At 50.6% G+C, this 9870-nt stretch overlaps 2 long non-coding RNA genes across 2 annotated transcripts; both read right to left on the reverse strand.

Annotated features, from left to right (window-relative positions):
* Positions 1-263: 263 nt before the first annotated feature.
* On the reverse strand, positions 264-912 carry LOC138107080 (uncharacterized). Its single transcript, XR_011149212.1, has 4 exons — positions 869-912; positions 608-774; positions 442-526; positions 264-360 (listed from the first exon to the last, which is right to left on the reverse strand). It is a non-coding gene; the product is annotated as an uncharacterized lncRNA (long non-coding RNA).
* Positions 913-7620: 6708 nt separating this feature from the next.
* Positions 7621-9283, reverse strand: LOC138107081 (uncharacterized). Its single transcript, XR_011149213.1, has 6 exons — positions 9137-9283; positions 8366-8428; positions 8246-8287; positions 7985-8151; positions 7826-7905; positions 7621-7743 (listed from the first exon to the last, which is right to left on the reverse strand). It is a non-coding gene; the product is annotated as an uncharacterized lncRNA (long non-coding RNA).
* Positions 9284-9870: the final 587 nt, after the last annotated feature.

A 9870-nucleotide genomic window follows, 5' to 3' on the forward strand; every position in this document is an offset into this window, starting at 1 on the left:
AGGGCTAAGGCAAAAGGCCTGTGACAGAAGATGCACAAAAGACAGAGAACGCACAATAGACACGTGACATGTACCAGGCCTGCTCTGCCCTGCGCACCTCGGCACTGTAGTCAAAAGCAAGACTTAAGCTTTCTGGGGCCTAAGGGGCCCCTTCTTGGGTATCCCCCCCTCCAAATCTGACTCAAAAATATCTCCCGGTGAGTCCCAACTCAACACCCAGCTTTCACTCCCTCTGTGGGTCACAGGTCTCGACTTATCTCTTGGATGTCTGAGGATGTCAATCTGCCTCGGGTGCAAAAGAAGGCCACCTCACCATGCAGGAAGCTCATGCCTTCATCGGGCTGGTTATCTCTTGGCAAACTACAATAAACAAAACGAAACAGACATCAGTGCATGAACTTAGCGGCACCTCAGCCAAAACCTGTCAATTCTGCCACTCACCATCTCCTAAAAAGGCTGGGGTCCTCGGGCTGCACGCTTTGGCCAAGCTCCAAGGCCAATGCCATCGCCATTGTCACAGGGTATACTGGGGTTAAGAGGAGACAAGGTGATGCAACACTGCCGAAACTTGAGGGGGCCCTCAATCCTCCCTCCCTCCACAACTCACTGCAACTAATTGGCCGCTGCCGAAGGCTTCCCAGACGGTGCCTTCACATGGAGAAGGTAAAGGCTTCGTTGCGGAGTCCCGTAATGCTTCTGGAGGGCTCACCAGGGCAGCAAGCTGGGTCTGTCGGCCGGTCAGCGAGAGGTTTTGATGTAATACAAGCAGAAGATCTAAAACACACAAATGACAGTGGATGCTTAGAGCTGTACCAGAACTTGGCACCCAAGGATTAACAAGTGGTTCTTTCCACCAGTGACTTCTTACCTCGTTCACTTGACCTTGACTGCTGACATCTGGCTTTACCTCCTAAGAACAAAGACAAAGAACAATGCTGTAACACAGAAACCATTTACACTTGCTCTGCAAAGACAAACAGCGACCGACCTTAATGCAGGAATCCCCTCACCTGGTATGGGGCGCTCTGGCACGGATTTAATCTGCCTGCATCTGCAAGAAAGTGATGACAAAAGTCAAAGGGCTGCATGAGAACTTCACAGCTCCAGCCATCTTGGGACAATCTAGGCATATTATCTAGAGGCAAAAATACACCCTACATTACAGATTTAAAGGCCTTGGGCCTTGTTCTATTACACCTATATGCCTGGGTATGCAGCAGGGCAGAGCAGCTCTGGGCCAAACCCATGCAGGCACCCGTGACACAGGAGAAGACACAAACAAGGGGATGCAACGAGGAGAGAGAACTCTCAGCAGAAAGCATGACTGCAAGCACATTAAAGGGCTGAGGCCAAAGACCTGTGACAAGATGCCCAAAAGACACAGCATGCACAATAGACAAGTGACACATCATGCACTCAGGTTGCTCTGCCCTGCGCACCTCAGCATTGCGATCAAGTGTGAGACTTTTCCATTATGTGGGCTAAGGCACCCCTTCCTGGGTATCCCCATCTCCAAAGATGACTCAAAACTCCCTCCCCGAGAGCCCCAACCCAACGCCCCGCTTTCATTCCCTCCATGGGTCGCAGCCCTTCAACTTATCTCTCAGACGTCTGGGAATGTGAATCTTCCTGGGGCGCAAAAGAAGGCCACCTCTTGCCATCCCAGAAGCTGCTGCCATTGCCAGGCTGTTGTCTCTCAGTCAGCTACAATAAAGACAACCGAACATCAGTACACGAGCTTAGTGGCACGTCAGCCAAAACGCAACAATTCCACTACTCACCGACTCCTAAGAGGGCCCAGGTCCTCGGGCCGCACACTCTGGCCGCGCTCCGAGGCCAACGCCATCATCGCAGGGTATGCCTGTCTTGAGTGGAAATGCGGTTATGCAGCATTGCTGAAACTTGAGGGGATGCTCGCTCCTCCTCCCTCCCTGACTTGCCGCAACTCCTTGGCCGTTGCCGAAGGCTACCCGGATGGTACCTTCACATGGAAAAGGTAAAGGCTTCATCGCAGAGTCTCATGATACTTGCAGAGGACTCACAAGGGCGGCAAGACGGGTCCATCAGCCAGTTGGTGAGGAGTTTCAGCGTAATACAAGGGGAGCGCCTGAAACACACAAATGACAAAGGATGCTTAGAGCTGTACCAGAACTTGGCACCCAAGGAATAACAAGTGGTTCTTTCCACCAGTGACTTCTTACCTCATTCACTTGACCTTGACTGCTGACATCTGGCTTTACCTCCTAAGAACAAAGACAAAGAACAATGCTGTAACACAGAAACCATTTACACTTGCTCTGCAAACACAAACAGCGACCGACCTTAATGCAGGAACCCCCTCACCTGGTATGGGGCGCTCTGCCATGGATTTAATCCGTCTGCATCTGCAAGAAAGTGATGACAAAAGTCAAAGTGCTGCATGAGAGCTTCACAGCTCCAGCCATCTTCTGACAACCTAGAAATATCATCTAGAGGACAAACTGCACCCTACATTACAAATTTAAAGGCCTTGGGCCTTGTTCTATTACATTGATATGCCAGGGTATGCAGCAGGGCAGAGCAGCTCTGGGCCAAACCCATGCAGGCACCCGCGACACAGGAGAAGACACAAACAAGGGGATGCAACAAGGAGAGGGAACATTCCACAGAAAGCATGACTGCAAGCACATTAAAGGGCTAAGGCAAAAGACCTGTGACACAAGATGCCCAAAAGACACTGCATGCACAATAAACAAGTGACACATCATGCACTCTGATTGCTCTGCCCTGCGCACCTCAGCATTGCGATCAAATGTGAGACTTTTCCATTATGCGGGCTAAGGGGCCCCTTCTTGGGTATTCCCATCTCCAAAGCTGACTCAAAACTCCCCCCCAGCAACCCCGACCCGACACCCCGCTTTCATTCCCTCCATGGGTCGCAGCCCTCAACTTATCTCTCGGACATCTAGGGATGTGAATCTTCCTGGGACACAAAAGAAGGCCACCTCTCGCTGTCCCAGAAGCTGCTGCCATTGCCAGGCTGTTGTCTCTCAGTCAGCTACAATAAAGAAAACCAAACATCGGTTCACAGGCTTAGTGGCACATCAGCCAAAACGCAACAATTCCACTACTCACCGACTCCTAAGAGGGCCCGGATCCTCAGGCCACACTTCAAGGCTGGCGCCATCATCGCAGGGTATACCTAGGTTGAGTGGAGACACGGTTATGCGGCATTGCTGAAACTTGAGTGGACCTTTGCTCCTCCTCCCTCCCTCCCCGACTTGCCGCAACTCCTCGGCCGTTGCCAAAAGCTACCTGGATGGGTACCTTCATATGGAAAAGGTAAAGGCTTCGTCACAGAGTCCCATGATACTTGCAGAGGGCGGCAAGACGCGTCTGTCGGCCAGTCGGTGAGGGGTTCAGTGTAATACAAGAGGAGCGCCTGAAACACACAAATGTCAATGGATGCTTAGAGCTGTACCAGAACTTGGCACCCAAGGAATAACAAGTGGTTCTTTCCACCAGTGACTTCTTACCTCGTACACTTGACCTTGACTGCTGAGATCTGGCTTTACCTCCTAAGAACAAAGACAAAGAACAATGCTGTAACACAGCCACCACTTACACGTGCTCTGCAAACACAAACTGTGTCCGACCTTCCTGCGCGAACCCCCTCACCCAGTATGGGGCGCTCTGCCATGGATTTAATCCGTCTGCATCTGCAAGAAAGTGATGACAAAAGTCGAAGTGCTGCATGAGAACTTCACAGCTCCAGCCATCTTGTGTCAATCTCAGAATATCATCTAGAGGACAAACTGCACCCTACATTACAGATTTAAAGGCCTTGGGCCTTGTTTTATTACACCTATATGCCAGAGTATATGCAACAAGGCAGAGCAGCTCTGGGCCAAACCCACTCAGGCACCCGTGACACAGGAGATGACAAACAAGGGGACACAACAAGGAGGGTAAACTCTGGGCTAGATGATCACAAGGACCGAGCAAATGAGGAATGAGATGACCACGGCAAGACCGACGGTGAGCCAATGAGGCTGCACGAACCCTGGCAGCAGAGGATGGTAAGAGAAGGGCTTATTCCAAGAACCGCAAAGATGGATGCCCAAGAATTGGACGGGTGGAATCCTCTAGCTATCTTCACATTCTTAAGAGTCCTCATCCTCTATAATGGATCATTGCAGGGCACAGCTGACAATGCAGCTCAGAATAAGACCTGAAAAGACACCCGACTCAACGTCGCTGAAGAGAGACATGATCCTGATGCACCTCCAAGCTCACAAGTCAAAGGATCAATGGTATCGGCACCACACTGAGGAACACCAAGAACAGAGATGCTAAGAATAATGCCCAGCGTTTGCGATAAGCATCTCAAAGGGCTAAGGCAAAAGACCTGTGACATGAGATGCACAAAAGACAGAGAACGCACAATAGACAGGTGACATGTACCAGGACTGCTCTGCCCTGCGCACCTCGGCACTGTGATCAAAAGCAAGACTTAAGCTTTATGGGGCCTAAGGGGTCCCTTCTTGGGTATCCCCACCTCCAAATCTGACTCAAAAATACCTCCTGGTGAGTCCCAACTCAACACCCTGCTTTCACCCCCCTGTGGGTCACAGGTCTCGACTTATCTCTTGGATATCTGGGGATGTCAATCTGCCTCGGGTGCAAAAGAAGGCTGCATCACCATGCAGGAAGCTCGTGCCTTCACCAGGCTGGTTATCTCTTAGTCAGCTACAATAAAGAAAACCAGACAAACATCAGTGCATGAACTTAGCGGCACCTCAGCCAAAACCTGTCAATTCTGCCACTCACCGTCTCCTAAAAAGGCTGGGATCCTCAGTCCGCACGCTTTGGCCACGCTCTGAGGCCAACGCCATCGTCATCGTCACAGGGTATACCTGGGTTAAGAGGAGACGAGGTGATGCGGCACTGCCAAAACTTGAGGGGGCCCTCACTCTTCCCTCCCTCCGCAACTCACTGCAACTACTCGGCCGTTGCCGAAGGCAACCTGGACGGCACGTTCAAATGGAAAAGGTAAAGGCTTTGTCGCAGAGTCCCATAATACTTCCGAAGGGCTAACGACAGCAGCGAGCCAGGTCCATCAGCCAGCTGGCAAGGAGTTTCAGCATAATACAAGGGGACTGCCTAAAGCACACAAATGACAATGGATGCTTAAAGTTTAGAGTGCCAGAACTTGGCATCGAAACAGTAACAACCGGTTCAGTACACCGGTCACCACTTACCTTACTAACTTGACTTTGACTGCTGAGATCTGGCTTTACCTCCTAAGAACAAAGACAAAGAACAATGCTGTAACACAGCCACCATTTACACTTGCTCTGCAAAGACAAACAGTGACTGACCTTCCTGCAGGAACCCCCTTAACTGATACGGGGGCCCTCAGCCACGGACTTAATCCCTCGGCATCGGAAAGAAACTGAGGACAAAATTCGAAGTGCTGCATGAGAACTTAACAGCTGCAGCCATCTGTTGTCAATCTCAGAATACCATCTTGAGGCCAAACTACACCCTACATCACAAATTCCACATCCCCAGGCCTTGTCCTATTACACCCATACTCCACAGTATGCTGCAGGGCAGAGCAGCTCTGGGCCAAACCCACTCAGGCACCCGTGACACAGGAGATGACAAACAAGGGGACACAACAAGGAGGGAAAACTCTGGGCTAGATGATCACAAGGACCAAGAGAATGAGGAATGAGACAACTTAGGTGAGACCGACAGTGAGCCGACAGGGCTCCAAGAACCCTGGCAGAAGAGGATGCTAACACAAAGGCTTTATCCAAGAACCGCAAAGATGGATGCCTGAGTTGTACGGGTGGAATCCTCTAGCTATCTTCTCATTTTCACAAGTCCTCATCCCCTTTAGTGGATTGTTGTGGTGCACAGCCGTCAATGCAGCTCAGAACAAGACCTGAAAAGACACCTGACTCAACATTGCTAAAGAGATGTGATTCTGATGCAGCTGCAAGCTCACGAGTCAAAGGATCAATGGTATCGGCACCACACTGAGGAACACCAAGAACAGAGATGCTAAGAATAATGCCCAGCATTTGCAATAAGCATCTCAAAGGGCTAAGGCAAAAGACCTGATACACGAGATGCACAAAAGACAGAGAACGCACAATAGACAGGTGACATGTACCAGGCCTGCTCTGCCCAGCACATCTCAGCTCTGTGATCAAAAGCAAAACTTTTGCTTTATAGGTCCTAAGGGGCCCCTTCTTGGGTATCCCCACCTCCAAATCTGACTCAAAAATACCTCCTGGTGAGTCCCAACTCAACAACCTGATGTCACCCCCTCTGTGAGTCACAAGCCTCGACTTATCTCTCAGACGCCTGGGGATATGAATCTGCCTTGGACGCAAAAGAAGGCCGCCTTGCCATCCAGGAAGCTCCTGCCGTCACTGGGCTGTTCTCTCTCAGTCAGCTACAAAAAAAAACCAAACCCAACATCAGTACATTAGCTTAGTGGCGCCTCAGCCAAAACCCGACAATTCTGCTACTCACCGTCTCCTAATAGGGCCAGGGTCCTTGGGCCACACGCTTTGGCCATGGTCCAAGGCTGACACTGGCATTGCAGGGTTTACCTGGATTAGGAGGAGACAAGGCGATATGGCATTGCTGAGACTCGAGCAGACCCTTGTTCCTCCTCCCTCCCCAACATGCTGCAGCTCCCCAGCCATTGCTAAAGGCTGCTCAGAAAGACCCTTCAAATGGAAAAGGTGAAGGCTTGGTCAAAGAGTCCCATAATACTTTCAGAGGGCTCACAAGGGTGGCGAGCCGGGTCTGCCAGTCATGGAGGTTCGGAGAACACAAGCAGACCACCTTAAACACACAAATGACAATGGATGCTTGGAGCTGTACCAGAACTTGACACCCAAGGAATAACTTTTTCTTTCCACCGGTCACCACTTACCACGCTCACTTTACCTTGACTGCTGCTACCCAGCTTTACCTCCTAAAAATAAAGACAAAGAACAATGCTGGAACATTGCCACCATTTACACTTGCCCTGCAAACACAAACAGTGACTCACCTTCTTGCGGGAATCCCCTTCAACCGGTGGGGGACGCTCTGCCACAGATTTAACCCGTCTGCATCTGAAAAAGTGATGACAAAAGTTAAAGTGCTGCATGAGAACTTCGCACCTCCAGCCATCCTGTGTCAATCTAGGAATAACATCTAGAGGCCAAACTACACCCTACATCACAAATCTCAAGTCCCAGGGCCCTGTCCTATTACAACTATATGCCAGACTGTGCAGCCGGGCAGAGCAGCTCCAGACCAAACCCATGCAGGCACCTGTGACACAGCAGATCACAAATGAGGTGAAGGGATGAGGAGAGAAAACTCTCAGTGAGAAGAATGACTGCAAGCACATTGAAGAACTAAGACAGAAGACATGAGATGCCCAAAAGAGACAGGGCGCACAATAGACAAGTGACATGACATGCACTGGGTCTGCTCTGCCTGGCGCACCTCGACCTTGTGATCAAAAGTGAGACTTTCCTTTCATGGGGCCTAAGGGGCCCCTTCTTAGACATCCCCATCTCTGAAGCAGACTCAATATTCCCTCCCAGTGAGCCCCAATCCGACACTCCGCTTTCATCCCCTCAACTTATCTCTCAGATGTGCAGGGATGCAAATCCTCCTCGGGCACACAAAAAGGCCACCTCGCCATCCAGGAAGCTCCTGCCATCGCCAGGCTGTTCTCTCAGTCAGCTACAATAAAGAAAACCAAACCAAACATCAGTGCACGAACTTAGTGACACCTCGGCCAGAACCCAACAATTCCGCCGCTCACCATCCCCTAAGAAGGCCAGGGTTCTCAGGCCGCACGCTTTGGCCGTGCTCCAAGGCCGACGCCATCGTCGCCACATATTCCTGGGTTAAGAGGAGACAAGGTGATGCAGCATTGCTGAAATTTGAGCAGACCCTCACTCTTCCTCCCTCCCTGACTCACCACAACTACCCAGCCGTTGCTAAAGGGTGCCCGGACAGCAGCTTTGAATGGAAAAGGTAAAGGCTCCGTCGCAGAGTCCCGTAACACTTCTGGAGGGCTCACAAGGGTGGCAGACCGGGTCTGTTGGCCAGTCATGGAGGTGCTTCCGCATAATACAAGTGGACCCCCTAAAACACAGAAATGATTGTGGATGCTTAGAGGTGTACCAGAACTTGGCACCCAAGGAATAACAACTTTTTCTTTCCACCGGTCACTGCTTACCTTGCTCACTTCACTTTGACTGCTGCTATCTGGCTTTACCTCCTAAAAACAAAGACAAAGAACAATGCTGGAACATTGCCACCATTTACACTTGCCCTGCAAACACAAACAGTGACTGACCTTCCTGCGGGAACCCCCTCAACCAGTGGGGGGCACTCTGCCATGGATTTAACCCATCTGCATCTGAAAGAAAGTGATGACAAAAGTCAAAGGGCTGCATGATAACTTCACAGCTCCAGCCATCCTGTGTCAATCTAGGAATAACATCTTGAGGTCAAACTACACCCTACATAACAAATCTCAAGTCCCAGGGCCCTGTCCTATTACACCTATAGGCCAGGCTATGCAGCAGGGCAGAGCAGTTCTGGGCCAAACCCATGCAGGCACCCGTGACACAGGAGATGACAAACAAGGGGACACAACAAGGAGAGAAAACTCTCGGCAAGAAGAATGACTGCAAACACATTGAAGGGCTAAGACTAAATACATGAGACACAAGATGCCCAAACGAGACAGAACGCACAACAGACGAGTGACATAACATGCACCAGGACTGCTCTGCACACATAAGTGTTTTAATCAAAAGTGATACTTACCCTTTATGGGGCCTAAGGGGCCCCTTCTTAGACATCCCCATCTCTGAAGCTGGCTCAATGTTCCCTCCCGGCAAGCCCTGACCTGACACTCTGCTTTCACCCCCTCAACTTATCTCTTGGACATCCAGGGATGCAAATCTACCTCAGGCATAGAAGAAGGCGGCCTCACCGTCCAGGAAGCTCCTGCCATCACCGGGCTGTTCTCTCAGTCAGCTACAATAAACAAAACCAAACCAAACAACAGTGCACAAAGTTAGTGGCACCTCGGCCAGAACCCAACAATTCTGCCACTCACCGTCTCCTACGTAGGCCGGGGTTCTCGGGCCGCACACTTCAGCCACACTCCGAGGTTGACGCCATCGTTGCGGGGTATACTGGGGTTAAGAGGAGACAAGGTAATGTGGCATGGCTGAAACTTGAGCGGACCCTCAATCCTCCTCCCTCCATCCCCAACTTGCTGCAACTCCTCTGCCGTCGCCAAAGGCAACAGGATGGTAGCTTTGAATGGAAAATGTAAAGACTTCATTGCAGAGTCCTGTAATGCTTCCGGAGGATTCACGAGGGCAGCAAACTGGGTCTGTCGGCCGGTTGGTGAGGAGGTTGAGCATAATATAAGTAGACCCCCTAAAGCACACAAATAACAATGGATGCACCAGAAATTGATACCCAAGCAATAACAAGTCATTCTGTCTACCAGTCACTGCTTACCTCACCCACTTGATCTTGACTGCTGAGATCTAGCTTTCCCTCCTAAAAATAAAGACAAAGAACAATGCTGGAACACAGTCACCATTCACACTTGCCTTGCAAACACAAATGGTGACTGACCTTCCTGCAGGAACCCCCTCACCCGGTGTGGGGCACTCTGCCCCAGATTTAACCCAACTGCATCTGAAAGAAAGTGATGACAAAAGTCAAAGTGCTGCGTGAGAACTTAACAGCTCCAGGCATCCTGTGTCAATCTAGGAATATCATCTAGAGGCCAAACTACACCCTACAAAACAAATTCCACATCTCCAAGCCTTGCCC

This window comes from Aphelocoma coerulescens, chromosome 3, assembly GCF_041296385.1.
Source record: "Aphelocoma coerulescens isolate FSJ_1873_10779 chromosome 3, UR_Acoe_1.0, whole genome shotgun sequence".
Taxonomy (NCBI): Eukaryota; Metazoa; Chordata; class Aves; order Passeriformes; family Corvidae; genus Aphelocoma; species Aphelocoma coerulescens.